Source organism: Mauremys mutica, chromosome 5 (genome assembly GCF_020497125.1).
Source record: "Mauremys mutica isolate MM-2020 ecotype Southern chromosome 5, ASM2049712v1, whole genome shotgun sequence".
Lineage (NCBI taxonomy): Eukaryota > Metazoa > Chordata > Testudines > Geoemydidae > Mauremys > Mauremys mutica.
Genome location: NC_059076.1, coordinates 104,446,473 through 104,466,984, shown reverse-complemented (window position 1 = coordinate 104,466,984; position 20,512 = coordinate 104,446,473).

Genomic DNA, 20,512 nt, shown 5'->3' with positions numbered 1-20,512 from the left:
TTTAAAGCATTGACAATTTTTCAGAAAAATCTTCTCAGAAATAATGGGGATTAAGATACCTCACTTTTGGTTTGTTTTATGTAATTTTCAAAAGATATATTTACATATTTAAGATGCCAGAAAAAAAATCTCAATTCTTCAGTTTACAAATGGAAAAAAAAGTAGAGAAAAAAAAGTCCTTCTTGCTTTGTCAAGCATTTAATTTAATTGTTGCTTTATAATTCTTGATGGTTGCCTTGGAATAAGTTAATTTCCCTAGCTGCAATTTTATTTTAAAAGATCATTATTAACTCAAAAGTTCTGCAGTGAATGCCATTGTATTGGCAGGCTAGGTACTATTTTTTTCTCTCTGTTTCTTGGTAGTGTTATAGTACAATGTTGACAGCACAGGATAAGAAAAGCAATATGTAGATTTTTAATCCTGATGTTGTGGTTCAACATACAAGTACAGTTAACTTGTTCCCAAAGGCTGGATCCATACTAGATTGTGCTTTAACCTTGGTCCTACCTACTCTGCCTGGCCATACAAGAGCTGCAAATTCTGCCTTTCAAGCTCTATTCTTAATACACTATTCAGGGAGATTGGCTTTTATTGCATCTTATTCATCCTTTTAAACAGGTATGTGAAGGTGATAAGTATCGCTCTTGTGGTATTATTTAGCATTTAAAGAAATAATTTTGCTTAAAGTGTTCTAGTGTTTATGTTCCTTGGGCAGAAAAATAAAGAATTTAAGATGAAAATGGATTGGTTGATGGAAAGAAGTAGAGGGGAAATATAAATGATAAAACATGTCCTTTCAACTTTGGGGAAGCAGCATCCTTTGATGTCCAGAATCATCTGAAATACTCTTCTTATCCCATGGCACCACACTACTGTTATCTTTAAGCACCAGTAGTGATAATGTTTCTGGCAGCCTAACACCTTTTAATCTTGTTAAAGCCTACTACTTTGCAACTTGGCACTAAGTTTATTAATAGTACCTCCTTGAGTCTAGAGAAAAAGGTGGTCTCTGGGGTTTAGATCATGTTATTGTTTGTTGTTTCTAACTAAGATTTCTCTAGGTAGACACTGAATTTACTGGAATTTTGGGGGTTTTTTTATATAAAAACTTTTAATAGAAAGGAAATAGCAGTATGCCACTGTTGACCAGTTACTTACACTACTCAGAGCTCTGAGGTTTTCAAACAGCACACACAGCATATTATAAACATGCTGACACCAGATAAGAAGGCAAACACCAACCTCTGGCACTGAAACAATAGTGTAACCTTGAAAAAATGGTCCACAGCATGAAGGGTATTAGCTATACATATAGTAATGATAATTCCTGCAATGTTATTGATCAGTTACACTAACAATGTTCTATCTATTAGAAATGAAATGTCATGCACCATTCAGAAAACAGAACTTCTCTTTTGGGTTGGGTATGACATTTATTATGTGTTTGTACACTCCCTAGTACAAATGGGCTCTGATACTTTTTGGGGTCTATGAGTGGTAAAAATAAAATATGTAATAATATTTTAGAAGGTTTCCTATTTGTGACATTATACAAAAGTAAAGGAAAATCAAATAAAGTGGTGTGCTTTTCAAAGAGATCTTCCAGTGATTGAATAGCAACACTTTGAGTGTGTGGGGGGTGGGAGGAGAAGCTATATTAACCATTTGGGACACATTATTTTAAAGAGAGGGGAGGGTGTCAAGTTAATTTGTTAGTGTCTCTGCATCTTTCTCAGCCTAAATGCCAATCTTATTCACAATGGTTGAACGGCTGGGTTAAGTATTGCAAGAGATTAGAAGCAGTTTTATCATGCCAGGTATTCAACATTCAGCAGGTAGCCCCCTCCCCCCAAATAATGGTTTTGGCTTAAAAATCAATGTGATCTCTTAAAAGAGAGAGAGAAAAGTGTTATTTTGCAGTATTCTGGCTTTTCACCCGTTAGGAGTCACATTTTCAAGCTTTTCTCCACAACAATTAACATTAGAAACTTACTTTTAAAAAAATATATAAATTGAGATTCTCTCATACTCACAGGATTCCAGCATTTTGAACTTCTAGAAAATATATCGAGTATTGTGAGATTTGTGTTAAAATTATGAATTGACAGCACTATATGACTGAAAGTGTTTCTATATTTTTGAGTGGAAGCAGAAGAGAAGGAGGTGACTGTCTGCATGTTTATACAGTAGACAATAGAACTTGAAAGTTTTCTGCTTTTAATGTTAAGGGCTTTGTAGCAGGGTGGTTATCAGTTCCTGCCCTGAGGAGTTTAAAAAGCAACCCTGGAATGGGCTGCAGCTCTAAAAGCTAGGCTGATTGGGGAAGCAGCCACAGCTGGGCCACGCCCCAATCAGGCCACAGCTGGCCTTATAAAAAGGCTATGAGCCAGGAGCCCTAACAGTCTCCCGCTGCCTGTAGAGGGAGAAGGGCCTGGCTGCAGGGAGCTAGAGACAGGGTACCTGAATGGAGCAGAGCTGGGGAAAGGCAGAGGAGCTGGGAAGCTCTAGCCTGGAAAGCCCCAGGCTGCAGCCTAGCATTGGGCCAACAAGTACTGGGAGTTGTAGAGGGCAGCCCAGGGATAGGTAAAGGCACTAGGTCCAAACCCAACCTTGCCAGTGATGAGTAAGCTGATACTACAGTCTGCCCCAGGGCATAGGGGCTAGATGATGACTGGCAGTAGCCTGATACTGAGGCGAGGTGGGGATAGTGGGTGGAGGTTTCCTAGGAAGGGGAGACCCTGAGAGAAAGGGGTTACTGCCAGGGGGCAGCACCCCAGCTGATAGGGCACTGGAATCCAGAGAAGGACATGGGGGGCTAAGTGGCAGTGGATCACTGGCCTGCAGGAGGTGCTGCATGGGTGAGTCTGCACCCTTACAGGCTTCTTCAGATAGAAATATCACTTTCTTTAAATTTTATATGGTAATTTGTACTAAAGTCTATCATCACATGTGCATCTCTAGGAAATCTTGTGTATCAATACCTGAGCTTTGGGGAAACAGCATTAGAACTGATTTTGCATTTAAATTTCACAGCTGGCCCCTCTGCAATATAATGGTTTGATATGTGGGGCCAGGTTTTTACACTTTGAGTCAAATGAGAGTTTTTTACCATTGACTTCAGTGGGCCCACGATTTGTGACTCAGCTTCAACTTTATAATACACAATACAGACTCAACCACACAATGCGAGTATGGACCTAGGCTGTCTGGCATACTTGTACAGCCTGTGGTGAAGCAAGTGGTGCCAAAACTACACTATTTTAACAATGCTAACACATGCAAAGCTAGAACAGGTTTGCAATCACACGTCAGATTGCATAGCCAAAGAGAGAAAAATATAATGCTACAGTAATAACAAATCCTCTGTATAGAACATAACTTATGTTCTTATGTTAAGACATTCACTTAGAGACTAATAACAATATTTTTTGCAATAACTGGGGGCTTATCCACTGGAAATGACAGAGGAGAAGGACCTGGGTGTAATAGTTGATTTCAGGATCACTATGAGTCACCAATGTAATGTGGCTGAGAAAAAGACATTCTAGGATTGCATTTGCATCAGGCAAGGTGTGACCAGGTTCCCAGGGGAATTTCTCTGAGGTTGTACTTAGATCCATAAAACTAGCCTCAAAACAGCTTGTGTAATACCATATTGGTTACCCAGAAGCCCAAACACAGTTCCCTTAAAGCAACCCAGCCTAAGGCCTCCACACAGACATCTAAGGGTATGGCTACACTTGAGAGTTGCAGCTCTGGTGGAGGCAACTCCCTGGCTGCAGCGCTGGCCGTACACCTGTGTCTGCTTGGGGTATAATGAGTGCAGCGCTGGTGCTGCAGCGCTGTTCGTAAAGTGTGGCCACATACCAGCGCTGTTATTGGCCTCCAGGGTATTAGGAGATATCCCAGAATGCTTTTAACTAAATTACTCCCTTTGTTTTGTTATGCTGCCTCTCTTTGTTTTGTTGTGAACTCGGGGCTCCGGGAGCTGCTTATCTAAAAAACAAAGACAGCTCCTGTTTGCCGTGATCAATCTGTAACTGACTGAACAATCAAATGAGATAAACCCACTACCTTGCTGTGAATGAGGCAGGCAGGGGGATGAGTGTTTGCTTGACGAGAGAAACAGCGGGGGCAGGGGTGAGAAAGGGAGTCCGTTGGAGCAGCTGCTTATCTGGTCTGCAGGCTGTTTGCAGTTAAGAGTAAGGGGTCGGGAAAAATTTCTGATTTTGCAAGGCAGGGAGCTGATACACAGTGTCGGCTCCAAAAATCCACACTCTCTCTCCCCCCCGGTCCCTGTCACACTGCACCCCACCTCCCTCTTTTGAAAAGCACTTTTCTGCCACTTGAACGCTGGGATAGCTGCCCATAATGCATCACTCCCAACAGCACTGCAAATGCTGCAAATGTGGCCACACTGCAGCACTGGAAGCTGTGAGTGTGGCCACACACCAGCACTTTCCCTACACAGCTGTACAACCAGCGCTGTAACTCCCAGCGCTGCAACTCTCGGTGTAGCCATACCCTAAGTCATATATGATGACAATTACTGAAAATCTTATTCATCATATAAGAAAGTTCTCCCAATCCTAAAGGATCGGACATATTACTTCTCAGGTTAATGAATATTTCAGAATTTACAGAAATACATGCTTACAGCTAATTCTTATTAACTAAAGTAAAATTTATTTAAAAAGAAAAGAGAGAGTTTATTGGTTAAAAGATCAGTATACATACAGACACAAGTACAATTCTGAGCTCAGATTCATAGTAGAGATGGTGAGCTTTGTAGTTGCAGAGCTCTTTCAGAATTAGTCCATAGGTCCAATGTTCATATTCAGGGTAATCCAGATGAGACTGATATCAGTCTTAGGACTCAAGCTTCCACTGCATAAAACAGATCTGAGATAAAAAGGATCAGGGCCCAAGACACTTTTATACAATCCAGGCCTTCTCTTAACAGCTCAGAGTCCTTATCTGAATAATAGGCAATCATGGAGACTTTGAGGTGGACCTATTTTCTAAACATCACTGGTAATTATCTACAGGGATTAACATAAGGCAATTGCCTATTTTCCACCATTCACAGGTGATTTGATATACATTTCAAAGATAGAGGAATACAGTGATATTATATTTACCGTTCATTTAAATGTTAAAATCTCCCTTTGATCTCTGAATTAACAGAATACAGCATAGACAGGAACCCTTTGGTTACATTGTTAACCTCTAACAATATATATGTAAACATACAAAACCACAAACATTATCTAATAATATGTCCCTAGAGGTGAAATTTGGGTCATTTATCCTGCAGGATGCTTAATCCTTTCTGGCCATGTGTCACACAAGGTATTTTCAGAAGGGATAGGGAAGTCGTAATGCCACCGTACAAAGCAGTGATAAGACCGCATCTGAAATACTGTGTTCAATGCTAGTCACCCATGTTCAAGAAATATTAATTCAAATTGGAAGAGAACAGAGAAGTGCTATTAGGATGATCAGGGAATGAAACGCCTATTTTATGAGATGAGACTAAAAGAGCGTGGCTTGTTCAACGTAGTAAAATTTATACTGAGAGATTTCTCTCTTTAAATACTTCAGAGGGGTAAACAACCAGGGAGTAAAGCAATGTAAGATAAAAGACAATATTTGCACAAGAATAAATGTGTATAAATTGGCATGAATAAACTTTAGCTGGAAATTAAAAGATATTAGCTAATCAACATAGGAGTAAGGTTCTGGAACAATTATCTAATAGGAAGAATGGGAGCAAACAACATGGGATAATATGATGATGTTTCCTTCAATAGCAGGAGACTAGACTTGATGACCAAGGAGTTCCCTTCCAGTCCTATGTTCCTAAAAATCTGTACACTTCCCTTTTATTCTTTGGCTAAAGACTCCAGTCTGTGTTAGTCTGTCTTAGCTTTTACAAATTCCTTCCTTTCACCACCACCAAGTGAATCAGAGCACCAAACACTTTCTCCATTTGTTTCCCAGCTGAAACCATCTCACACTAACTCACATCACACGTCTTCTGTGTGGCATCCAGCTCCAAAATGAAAGCCCACACATATTCTCAAATCTACCATGCAAAGGGAAGCATTCACACATGAATATGGAAGGCAAGGAGTCAGCTACCACCAGGCAAACATCTCCTCTTCCACCGGAACCCAGGGAGAGCTCTTCTCAGGTCTGGGAAGAAATGCAGAGGGAAGCTGCAGTCATTGCACAGGCTAGGAAAGGAGTAGTTTGGCTAATGCCACTGGAACTAGCATTGGTCCTTACATCAACACTGCTGAGATTCTCCAAGAAAGATAATCTTAATGAGTATATTTGAGATATAAAAAACACCTTACAATTCAGGATGGATTCTAATTTCTTCTGTGGAGATGCCCAGGACTGGTATATCAGAGGTGGGACATACCAAGATTAAAATGTATTGGCAGGAATATTTTCTGGATGTTAGGAACACTGGATGTCATCATAGGGCATGCATCTATTTTCCAGCATATGTTAAAGTTCAGTCACTACATTGAGTACCTTTTGTAGGGTATAAAGAGGATGAGAAAATCTGTGCTGATATAATTGAATACCTTTCATCTGCAATTTGATAAAGAGTTGTAGAAAACATTAAAGAGGAAAGAAGGGCAAACGTTTCAATGCTGATTGATGAGTCGACAACATTAAGTAAGTGACTAAGCAAGCAGTTCTAACTGATTACTTTAAGGTTCAGCTGGGAATATCTGAAAAGATGTTTCTTTTTTTTCTTCTTTTTGAATTGTATCAGTTTCTTAAAATTGCTTACTCCACTATAGGAATGAAATGGACTTTCTTCACTGTACGTTGATTTTTGATTTTTTAAATTGATGCTTCTGTTTAACTGCGTAATCACAGATTGGAATTTTCTGCTTGCAACAGAGGGTGTTAAGAGGATAGACTTAAACCACTGCAGTTTGATTGTCTAAGCAACATACTGTTTCCCATGCTGCTATCAACTTTAAACCACCTAATTGGGGTATGGCTACACTTGCAGTTGTACAGCACTGCTGCGGGAGCGCTCCCGCGGCAGCACTTTGAAGTGCGAGTGTGGTCGCAGCGCCAGCGCTGGGAGAGAGCTCTCCCAGCGCTGCAGGTACTCCACCTCCCCGTGGGGATTAGCTTACAGCGCTGGGTGCCGCACTTCCAGCGCTGGGGCATTGTTTACACTGGGCTTTACAGCGCTGTAACTTACTGCGCTCAGGGGGGTGTTTTTTCACACCCCTGAGCGAGAAAGTTGCAGCGCTGTAAAGCGCCAGTGTAGCCAAGGCCTTGGACAACTTAGAGCAACAGCCCCAGTTGTTGTTGTTGTTGTTGTTTTTTATTTTTTTTTCAAAATTGATATATTTTCTGGGCATCTCTATTACAATCTCTGGCATTCACATACAAAGCTGAATAACTGCTCTCTTGATACTTCTCTGGATGTGTGAGGATTAGAACTATCCTTATGTAACTGTAATATGACAATTTAGTTACCATGCATGGTTTTTACTCTGTAATCTACCAAAACAATTGCATGAAAATAAAATAATGAACTTGAAACTCATTCTTTTCAGTCAGGGGATCTTGTGTCTTCCATGATTACTGACAGTTCAACACCATTTATTAAGAGGGATGTCAATGCCATACACAGCCTGCCTTTAAAAGAAAATTGAAATCACTTAGGAAAAAATTGTTTCACTGTATTAAACATTATTCTTCTCAAAGTCATGGAAAGCCCTAGTTATAAGATGTTGAGAACTTGGGATTTCAGGACTAACTGTTGGCTACATCATTAATACAAATTCCTTTGGGATAGACAGTACATAATCCAGACCTAGATTCAGTCCAAAATGAGTACTTACTATAATAACCAAAATGTAGGAGGGATTTGGTGAGAAGGGAAAATGATCTGGTGTTCTCAACTTAGTCCTTAATAGAATCCTTACAATTACAATATCTAATTTAAATTAAAGGTTCCCCTAGAACTTGTTAGAAATGAAGTATATTAACAGAGCTGTGTAGGGAAGATTGAACAAAAAGAGTTTTTTGCTGTGTTTCAGTAGTCAAATTCATTCAAAACTGTTAAGCAAAATATAACCCCACATATTTGTATGGATAAACTTTAATGTAGCTGAAACCAGAGCTGGGCAAATCATTCATACCAGATAACTTTCAAATTTTGTCTCTTTTTTTCCATATTGGAAGCATTCATAAAAGAATCATTGTATTATGAAACACAATAATTTTATTTGTAAATTTCTGAACCATATTTTTCTCTATGTGACTAATTTACAAACTGTTAAATGTATTTGATGTTCAGACTTAAGCTAGTTGGAGAAAATTTGATGGACTCATTTTCAGTCAGAGAATACAGTTCTATCAAAATCCCAACAATTTTCAAAATTTTGTTTATTTTGCTGAAATTTCATTACTGAGAAACAAGGGGGGAAAGTTCCAACAATGTCAAAATGCCACATTTTGATTTTTTTAATAACTTCTCATTTTGATTTTTTTTTAAATTCTGTATTATAGTGTATCATGTATTGTTTCTTCTGTTTTTGTGGAGAATTTTGTAATTTTTCAGGTTATGTACCTAACTGGAAAAAAATTATCAAATCTCAAAATCCAACATAAAATGGAATCTCCATCTTCTGCATAGCTTTAATTGAAATTTTAAAATTCTTCCTTATTGATTAGTTAAATTTAAAAAATCGACTATTGTTATTTTGTTCCCTATACATCTTATGCTTCTGAATGACTCCTCACCTTTGTAGTTAGTGCAGGTTTTTAACTGACCTATGCAACTGACCTGTTTAGCACTACTATATCATGTTCTAGGGTTCATTTTTCAAACAAGAACTTCTGTGCTTTCTATCACGCTGCCCCCTGTGCATAGGAGGAGCTCCACTTAAATATCTGAAAAGCCATTTCATTGTCCTTCTTCATATCCCTCCTTAAATCTTTTCTCTGCCGCTCAACAATGCTTAAGTAGCTGGTGTGCTGAGACCATTGCTTATCATGCTGATCATTATTGCTTCATTGTTATCTTGTGCTCTCCCTCATTTGTTTGTTGTAGTCATCTGTTGTCTCTTCTATGCTTGTATTGTAAACTCTTCAGGACTGGAAGGACTGACTCATAAGACTGGAAGGGACCTCAAGAGATCATCTAGTCCAATCCCCTTCACTCCTGGCAGGACTAAGTATTATCTAGACTTTGTTATGTATTTGTACAGTGCCTGGCACTATGGGTCCCTGATCTATGATTGAAGCCCCATAAACATAGGTGCTGAAACCACAGGTTCTGGGAGTGACATCACACCCCCTGGCTTGAAGTGGTTTCTATCATATACAGAGTTTACAGTTTGGTTCAATGGCTCTCAGCACCCCCACTATACAAATTGTTCCAGCACTCCTCCCCATAAATACAAATAAAAAATAATCTCCTTTAAACTTTAATTACAAAAGTTTAATTATAAATCACAGTTTCCTCTGCCCCGAGTCAATTTTAAGTTTAATAGCAGTATTGTAAATCTTGAGATAAACAGTCTAAACCTATTCATTAATACAACCTTTGGACATAGATTCCAGGACATGGGCATCACTCACCATTGCTTGGGCAAGATTCTTGATTCCTTTGCTTCAAGAGACATGTGTCCAAAGTGCTTCATCATTATGTCTCCTGAGCATACTTCCACTGCCTGGACAGACCTCCTATGCCAGTGAAGGGCAATCTGTGACCCATGGCAACCTGCAACCCACACCGCTTCCCGCAGCTCCCATTGGCTGGAAATGGCAAACCACGGCCACTGAGAGCTGTGGGCAGCCATGCAAAGTAAACAAAATGTCTGATGGCCCAGCAGCAGATTACCCTGCAAGGCCACATATGGCCCACGGGCTGCAGGTTGCCCACCACTATCCTATGCCCTATGATCTCCCTGTCCATATTTCTACCCAGGGAATTCCATGCTCTTCATATGTATATTGACTTCCATGGAGCTATGACACTTTACATCAGCTGACAGGCTGCCCATGATGTTTAAATCATGTCCATCTGTGTATTGGAGTCCTATTTGGAACAAGAGGCTTATCAAACTTCTTAAAGAATGATGACATAATTATTCTTCTCTCCTTACTTATATAAAATATAAATATTTCCAGCTTCATTGTAATTGTGCATAATTTATGATCTGATCTGCATTTCATTGCTGTCTGTTTAAACCTGTTTGGAATCTGGTGACACATTCCTTCCACTCAGGACATCCCACAGGCTTATCAAACTGAAAATCTTATGGGGGGTTTGGCTTATATTCCTCTTCTACTTATTCTGGTTCAAAGTGAGTCAGCTATGAGACTTTGTCATGTGACAGTGGTGGAGTATCATAGAAAGAGTTGCTTTCTTTGAACCCCAAACAAGGAGGTTCATTAGAATAAGGATAAACAGTATAATCTCTAATGCGAATTTTTCACCTCTTTCTTTCCTTCATTGTAGAATTTCACCTAGGACTATCCCAACCCATGTAACTTTCTACTACACTTGTAAAGAAATAAGCCCAAAACATTCATAATATCTACCCTACATTCATTCTGGGAATTTTAATGCAAACCTGAAAGTATTGTTTAATTAGCTGAAAAAAAGTGTATGACTTAATCACCTACAGTGACGAAGAGCATTCTAACCCTAAATATTATAATAGCATACAATATTTCCTAGAAACAAGAAGAAAAAAATAGGATTGTATGACCTTATAACTAGAGAAAAATCATTCATGTGTCAGTCAGACTCAGGACTCACAATTTTTCAGACAACTCTGTTTATTAGCAAAAGCGCTCTGCAATACACCCAGAAAATATGAGTGCCATACAAGGCTCAAACCACCTTATTTATACAGATAAAAGGGAAAGAAATTAACAAGATTACAGAGGGAGCAGTTTTCCTGGGACTAGACACATATCTCATGTCCTTATTAACTCTCACCAATCTCCTGTTAATGTCCCACCATCAGTTTAATGGACCCATTGTTCAATACCTTAATGTTCCTCTTTCTGACAACTTTATCTCAACATTCCTCATTCCTGCATAAAGGAACATCCAGCATTTCTTTAATTCATTCTACTTTCACACGTCACCTCCTTATGTTATTGATATATTTTACATTCCACCAATGATATTAACCTATCATTATTAAGAACTGCTCTCTTTCCCCCCGTTTCAATGGGGTTGATGCACTACACTCCTTCCATAGCTCCATTATGTGCTATATGTAAGTGTAATTTTATGTGCAATTTTAGAGCAATGCCATTTTTCTTAAGACTCAAGGCCATGTATCTTCAGAATATATCAGTAATTCACAAGCTCTATATCTAGTTATGGAGGAATGGCAGTAAAGTCAAATACCACAGATTTTGCTATGTTGTTCTTCACCTTCATTTGTCTAACAGTTCCAGAATAAAATGAGCTGTGTTATGAATCTTACAACTTTTAAAAGGACTACTCTTTCCTGCACTATTGCAATGATATTTTTCTCATAAATAATCTTAATTGATTTTATTTTAAATACTATATGATGATTTTTGCAGGTTTTCAATGATAAAAGAAAGAAATAAGATGGATATCTTTTTTCCCTGTTTCATCTTGATAAATGTCCAGTTTAAATGACTTTCAGCAACCAATGCTCAATAGAATAATTTCAATGAAAAATAAAGCAAAATTAAAAAGGAATATTTTTTCTATATTGTATATTGTATTGTATTGTATTGTATTCCCTAGAAATTGTGGAATGATTAGCATTGTACTGTGTTTTTTCAAAGATCACCTAGACTCATCTAACACTGCTGAATCTCCCCCTTCTGTACAACCAAGAAAGCAGCATTCATGAAGCCTTGGGCTATGTATTATACAGCCAGTCATTCCTACTGTGTTACTGAAAATAATGGGGTCATTATAAATCACCTAGCACTGAAAATGTCATTGCATGATACTCACCAGGTTAAACAATTCCATTTTTAATTAATTGAAAGAATGTGGTGAATTTTCAGAAAAAAGACAATAATGTTCTGACCTTACCACTGGTTTCCTTTTTACAGTCAATGCAAGTCATGATGACCTGACTTTGAATTATTAGCTTCATGACCCTTTATGATGGGAAGAGAAATTTGGATACTTGTGTCATCAGGAAATCTTTACTGGCACTGTCTCAAAGAAACTTTGTAAAGGATATCATAAGAGTCCATCAGATTTGTTCTTTTTGCACTACATGCCTCAAAAATGCCATCAAATTGTCTTCAGGGTGTTCTTTTGAATCACTCTATACAGATATTATTTTGTGAAAAGGACAATTAGATTCCTATTTTTAATATTCATTAAATATATTTTTTTAAATGTGGCTAAAATAATCTCTACCATTATAATAGAGAGGAGTACATGTGCATAGAATATTTAACAGTGGCTTGTGAGATATGCCTAAATTATTGGCTACCTTAACATGAAACAGGTTTTGAACAGGAGTTGTGACATTTACATAAGGAAATAACTAAGGCCATCTGGAGATGGATAATCAAGAGCCAGAAATTCAATTAGGGAGGTGAGTGTGACAAATCTTGTCCACATAATTTAAAGGATTATATTCTGAATTTTATTAACTTCATGGTTTTCAGACTTCAAGTTGCAGCGCTGGTAGAGGCTTTCCAGCGCTGCAATTAGTAACCGTCCACACCTGCAAGGCACATCCAGCGCTGCAACTCCCTGGCTGCAGCGCTGGCTGTACACCTGGTCAGGTTGGGGTGTAGCGATTGCAGCGCTGGTGATCCAGCGCTGCTCATCAAGTGTGGACACACACCAGTGCTTTTATTGGCCTCCAGGGAATAAGGAGATATCCCAGAATGCTTTTAACTAAATTACTCTCTTTGTTTTGTTATGCAGCCTCTCTTTGTTTTGTTGTGAACTCCCATCGAAGCTCCGTTGAACTGCTTATCTAAAAAAACAAACAGTGATCACAGCAAACAGGAGCTATCTGTACCTGGCTGTGAACGATCAAATGAGAGGCAGGGAGTGAATGTTTGCTTGACAGAGAAACAGCGTTGGATGCAGGCTGTTTGCAATTAAGACTAAGGGTTCACGAACATTTTGTGATTTTTCAATCCAGGAAGCTAACACACAGTGTTGGCTCCAAAAATCCACTCTCTCTATCTTCCCCGCTCCCTGTCACAGTACACCACCCTCCACCCCCCTCTTTTGAATAGCACGTTGTTGCCACTTGAATGCTGGGATAGCTGCCCATAATGCAGCACTCCCAACAGCGCTGCAAATGTGGCCACACACCAGCGCTGGTAGCTGTGAGTGTGGCCACACACCAGCGCTGTTCCTGCACAGCTGCATGACCAGCGCTGTAACTCCCAGCGCTGCAACTTTCAAGTGTAGCCAAGCCCTAAGATAGAGCATATTTTAGGCAACTCTTCTTGCAACTACTTAATCAGAAGCTGTGGCTACACTTAGCACTTCAAAGCGCTGCCGCAGCAGCGCTTTGAAGCGCTAAGTGTCGTCTAAGCGCCAGCGCTGGGAGAAAGCTCTCCCAGCGCTGTCCATACTCCACCTCCCTGTGGGGAATAACGGACAGCACTGGGAGCCACGCTCCCAGCGCTGGGGCTTTGACCACACTGGCGCTTTGCAGCGCCGCAATTTGCAGCGCTGGAGAGGGTGTGTTTTCACACCCTGCTGCACCGCTGCAAATTTGTAAGTGTAGCCAAGCCCTCAGTGTCACACTTTTCCTGAGATCCAGTTCAGCAAGATACATATGCATTTGCATAACCCCAAACATATCCCATTTACTTCAGTGAGACTATTCATCTGTATATTCAAAGCCTACTGAAGTCAATGGGATTCTTTCCATTCACTACAGTAGTCTTTGGATCAGTGCTATATGCTTAATTGCATAAAAAGTAATAATATTTTACAGCTGCATTAAAAACTTATGTTGAAAATAAATTTACCTTAAATTGATAAGCATGGCTTTTTTTTATTTGTATGATTTATTTTTTTTAAATCAAGTATAGGACTTCTTAGATCTGAATCTCGACTCACTTCCCAAAGCCTATAGTTCTCTAATCCCTTACATTATCTTTCCAGTTTGTTTCTAATTAGTGCTGCTCCCACCAACTAAGGTGTTATCCAAAACTTTGAAAACAATTGTTTAAGGCCAGATTCTGATACCTATAGTCATGCTGAGTAGCACCATTTACTGTGTAGCGAAGGAGACTACTTGTAAGATGGTACTCAGTAAAAAGAATAGTATCAAAATACAGCCCATAGTAATTTTAATATCTCATTGACTCCTATCTTTTGGACTAGGATCAATATTGTACTCTCTTTTCAAGTATTATACACCATTTTAATGATAAGAGATGCATTTACTATTAAAGTGGTACCATATGTAGAATTGTATATCATCTTAAATTCCTATGGTTTATATTAAAGCTTTGTATCAATGTAGCACTGTTGACTTTATTAATTGCTTCTGTGAAATGTATACTGCTTTTTAATATCTCATATAACTCCAAGGTCCCTTCAAAGTAGTTCTCTTCTTGTTCAATTAAATTCATTCTGAATTTGTGTTTATAAGTTTTGAGCTCAGTGTGTATCTAGCACTGATTAGAATGGACTGTGCTATATGCTCAAACTGTTCTGGATTATGTAATTGACCTTAGCATTCCAACATCTAAAAATAAAATTGGAACATTAAAAGTTGCCCAGCAACTTATTCTGTTCTTTAACATAAATTTAAAAATTTTCTCCTTAAAGGACAAAGATTATCAAACAGATATAACTTCCTATCTATTAGACGTATAATTATCTATAATATATATACCAGTATAAAGAAGTATTTAATTATAGACTGGAAGGAAATTTTCCATTAAGCAGCAATGAAATGTTCAGCCTGTTGAACTTCAGGGTTTGTTTTCTTTGTTTTGTTTTGTTTGATACAATATAGTCATTTACTTGGCAGGTTTGTTTCACTTTGTGTGACTGAATGGGCATATTAGCTTTGTGAGAAAGAGGGGAGGTTGAGAGAACTGATGAAAAGGAAGGCAATCTTTGGTGGACTCTCTGTGTCAGTGTGATGAATCTATGTCATTGCATAAGTATTGTAACCTTCTTCACCCTCCTGCTCCTTTTAAACTGACCATGTGCAAAGATTAGACAGAATCCTTCTCAATAGAAATTACTTTGTGTTCTTATTTGGAACATTTAATGATGTATTTATCATGGTTTGTTATTTTAAACCAAGCTGAGACTCTGAGCTATAGTCAATAAGAAATTTAGCCATAGTGATGCTGAGCTTTTAGGTGCCTAGAAAATCACTAAAATTCATAAAGCCTGAGTTCAGCTCATGGGCTCCCAATACAGTGAATGGGGAGAGACATGCACCTCAGAATGGGTTCATAAAAGCCAGCATGCTAGGCAGCTCCCCACATATCTAGCCAATGGGAGATGCCAAAATGCAGTGGGTGCTAAATTCTGCACCTCTCTTGGAAATAGGCACCTAAATCTGGGCTGTAGGGAGGTGTTCGCTTTACTTGAGAGTCTCAGCTGAAAACCTTCTCTGGGTGTTAGATGTCTACATTATTTTTGCAAGAATCCTGGGAGCTGGGGAGGACCTCCCTCATAATTTCAAACTCAGTGTATAATGTGCTCACCTGGGATGTGGGAGACCCACTAGTTCAAGTCCTCCCTCAGGCTGAGGGAGAGAAGAGATTTGGACAGGAATCTGCTACCTCCTTGATGAGTGTCTTAAACACTGGACTACAGAATATTCTGATGTGGGGCTCTCTCAGTCTATTCTGTTAAAGCTATTCAACTGTGAATAAGTACAGTAATTTAAAAAATCACTGGAGGCAGTGGAGTGGATCCTAGGTCTCCCACTGCCCAGGTGAGGGCTGTAACTAGCAGCACACAGTCATTCTCATGCTTGCTCTTTTCGCTACCACAGGTTGAAGCTGTTCATCTGTGGCTAAACAATGAAAGAAACATTGGGAGTGAGAGAGAGAGAGAGCATAATAAAGTATGAGAATGACGCTGTAACCTGGTGGTTAGATCACTTGTGGGTAACCCAGGATGTATTTTCTCTGCAGGAGAGACTGAGGGACCCCTACCCCATGAGACAATCCCATAGCCTAGTGACTGAAAGGTTGCAGAGCCCTGTTTGTGTCCTTTCTGAATAAATAATAATTATCAATAAATAATTATTAGTACATCCTTCACAGGCCAATGGTGGCACATAGGGCAGAAACTATTCTCTTCCATTCACCTCCATCATTAACTGCTGCTTTCATCTGCTCTATGGCATTGACATCAAGCATTCCACTCTCCTTGTTAAGAGTTCTTCTTAATGTTGCTCTTGGGCATCCCTGGTTCCTCACACCAGTTGGTTTCCATTTGACATTTTCATTTGGGAATCTCTCTGTTAACATCTACAGGACATGCCCAAATATATCCATGCTTTCTTCTAGGGCTGTCAAGGGATTAAAAAAATAATCACGATTAATCTAATATTGTTATTATTAAACAATAATAGAAAACCATGTATATAAATATTTTTGGATGTTTTCAACATTGTCAAATATATTGATTTCAATTACAACACAAAATACAAAGTATAAAGTGCTCACTTTATTTTTTTAAAATAAATATTTGCACAGTAAAAAATAAAAGAAATAGTATTTTTCAATTAATCTAATACAAGTACTGTAGTTCAATCTCTTTATCATGAAAGTTAAAGTTACAAATGTAGAGTTATGTACAAAAAATAACTGCTTTCAAAAATAAAACAATGTAACACTTTAGATCCCACAAGTCCACTCAGTCCTACTTCTTGTTCAGCCAATCGCTCAGACAAACAAGTTTGTTTACATTTACAGGAGATAATACTGCCTCATTCTTGTTTACAATGTCACCTGAAAGTGAAAACAATCATTCGCATGGTACTATTGTAGCCGGTGTTGCAAGGTATTTACGTGCCAGATGCGCTAAAATGTCATCTGTCCCTTCACGCTTCATGCTTCAAGGGGACATGTGTCCATGCTGATGATGGGTTCTGCTTGATAACGATCCAAAACAGTGCAGATCAACGCATGTTCATTTTCATCATCTCAGTCAGATGTCACCAGCAGAAGGTTAATTTTCTTGTTTTGGTGATTTGGGTTCTGTAGTTTCCGCATCAAATTGTTGCTCTTTTAAGACTTCTGAAAGCATGCTCCAGACCCTGTCCCTCTCAGATTTTGGAAGGCACTTCAGATTCTTAAATCTTGGGTCCAGTGCTGTAGCTATCTTTAGAAATCTCACATTTGTACCTTCTTTGTGTGTTGTCAAATTTGTAGTGAAAGTATTCTTAAAACTAATAACATGCTGGGTCATCATACGAGACTGCTATAATGTGAAATATATGGCAGAATGTGGGTAAAACATACAATTTCCCCCAAGGAGTTGAGTCAGAAATTTAATTAACACATTTTTTTTAATGAGCGTCATCAGCATGGAAGCATGTCCTCTGGAATGGTGGCCAAAGCATGAAGGAGCATAAGAACGTTTAGCATATCTGGTATGTAAATATCTTGCAATGCTGGCTACAAAAGTGCGATGTGAATGTCTGTTCTCACTTTCAGGTGACATTGTAAATAAGAAGCAAGCAGCATTATCTGCCATAAATGTAAACAAACTTGTTTGTCTTAGCAATTGGCTGAACAAGAAGTAGGATTGAGTGGACTTGTATGCTCTAAAGTTTTACATTATTTTGATTTTGAGTGCAGTTATGTAACAAAAAAATCTACATTTATAAGTTGCACTTTCACAATAAAGAGATTTCACTGTGGTACTTGTATGAGGTGAATTGAAAAATACTATTTCTTTTATCATTTGTACAGTGCAAATATTTGTAATAAAAATAATATAAAGTGAGCATTATACAATTTGTATTCTGTGTTGTAATTGAAACCAATATATTTGAAAATGCAGAAAAACATCCACAATATTTAATACATTTCAACTGGTGTTCTATTGTTTAACAGCGAGATTAAAACTGCAATTAATCACGATTATTTTTTTTAATTGTGATTAATTTTTTGAGTTAATCACATGAGTTAATCAACAGCCCTACTTCCTATAATGTTACTGCTTGATATCTGGGTTTCAAGGATGTTTGTTCTAGCGTATCTATTTTTGAGCCCGGTTTGCTCTGCTGTTTTTGCCAGCTTGTCTGTCTATGTTTGTAACTTCTCAGGGGTGTTACTTAACAGTGCAATATCATCAGTAATATTTAGCTCTTCTAGGCATTTGCCATCTATCCATGCAGTACCAGTATTTGTGTTACTAATACATTTCTTCATTATCCAATCTATGTGAATGGCAAACACCAGAAAAGATAAAATGCATCCATCTTTCACACCAGAGTCGACATTGAACCATTCTGTTATCTGGTTGTTCACCTTTACAAAACACTTTGCATAGCTGTACATAACTTTGATGATGTTAACAACATAGGATAGAAGAGTATTTCACAACATATGTCTGTGCAGGCTATCAAATGCCTTCTGAAAATCAATTATATTGATGATATGAGGAGCTTGCCATGCTATACATTCTTCTATGATGGTCCTTAGTGTGAATATCTGGTCTAGACAAGATCTCTTGGGCCTGCATCCAACCCGTTCTGCTCTAAACTTGGAATCCACTGCCTCTGTGTAATATCACACTGCAAAAGGCTTCCCCTACTGAGGTCCCACCTTTCCTCCCCCCATCCAGTGGACCCTCCCTTTCCCCCTGAGGCCACTCCCCTGGCCAAGCCAGAAGCTGTAGCGGAGCTTGGAAGCCCGTCTCCCCCCCTGCCCAGGGTGTGGGGGGCAAAAGCAGCCTCCTGCCCATGTCCTGGGTCCCCCAGCAAGGGCAGGTGAAGGGACCCATGCTCCCCATAGCTGCCCATGTGGTTCTGCCTGACCTGGCTCCGGCCAGGAACGGGGGGCTTCGCAGCCACAGCCCTGCCATGATAAGAGCTGGGCAAGCAGCTGTGGGAAGCCACAGCCGACCCGAGTGCCCAAGTGCCACCTGCCCGAGTGCGGGGGTCCGAGCAGCTCCTGGCCCATGTCCTGCCCCTTGGGGCCCCTTCCCAGGGCAGGTGGAGGGTCCACGACTCTGCGGCTCCTCAGAGCTGCCTGCACAGCTCTTAACGTGGCCAGGCTGTGGCTCTGAGGACCCCACATCCAGAGACAGGTCAGAGAGAGCAACATGGGCAGCTGTGGGGAGCTGGTCAAAAATCAAATGTGTGGCCTAAGAACCTAACCAATCTGTGATGTTTTTTCCTTTGTCTAGAGGGAATAAGTGTTTTTACATGTATTTTTGAACAAATTGTTGTATCTGCATAACTAAAAGTAGAATTTGGCTGTGTGTTTTCAGTACTTATAATAAACTGAGTTTGTGCCAAATCCTGCTCTCACTTACACCATGGAACTTCTCTGGAGGAAACTGAGTAACCTGGATGTAATTTAGAGCAAAATTTTGCATGAAGAGAGAAATCTTGATCAAAATAGTTACTGAGCAAAGTTTATTTTTTTCTGTGTATAATGGGGTGGCCTTCTCCTTTAAGGGCTAGGAGCTGGCTCTGCCTGCCACCCTACAATGAGGTGTGGGTTTTAATTAGAACCATCAGGTATGGAGGAGCTGATTCCCTATAAAGGGCAGGAGGAAGCTGCAGACGGAGAGAAGCACAGGAAACCGCAGAGAGAGAAAGCAGAGAGTGAGAATAAAGGATATGCCTCAGCTAGAAAGGCCTGGGAGTAGCTTGCTAAAACAAAGAAGACACTGAGACCCAAGGGGAGTTTGAGAGTTGGACCGAGCTTAAGGCTGGGACATGGACTTCTGTGTTTATTTTTTGAACTTTAAGTTAGAAAACCAGACCCTAAGGAGGACTGTTGTTACTGGACTTGCAAAAGACTCTCTTTTTAATTTATTGAGGAATCAAGAATGGAAACTGAGGCAAGGGGCTGCTTGCAGGGCTGCCCTGAGGCTGCGTTGGGTTGCCCAGGAAAGGGCTACTTGCTGACAGTGTCACCCAGATATAGTAGTCAGTGTATTTGCTGTGAAGGCTCAGCCATTTTCTTTACTCTTAGGAACACAATAAACATATTAGCGTGAAACAAATAACAAACTCTAACAAATAAGATAATTCATAATCTTTTTTTTTTTTAAAAAAAGCTAGATTTACCATGCTGACATTACAGTGACTAAGTATTGCATTAACAACATGGGGTAAAGTCAGGATTTCTTTTATATGAAGAAATTAATTTGATTACTGAAATGAATGATGTATTGGATTTTGCTTCATAAGATCTATATTCCTTATATTAATGTGTTTCATTTTCATATTATGAATTATCACTTTCTTCCAGGAATATTAAATGCTGTAGGACCAAAAGCAACATGGTGGAAGAAGAAACCAAAATACA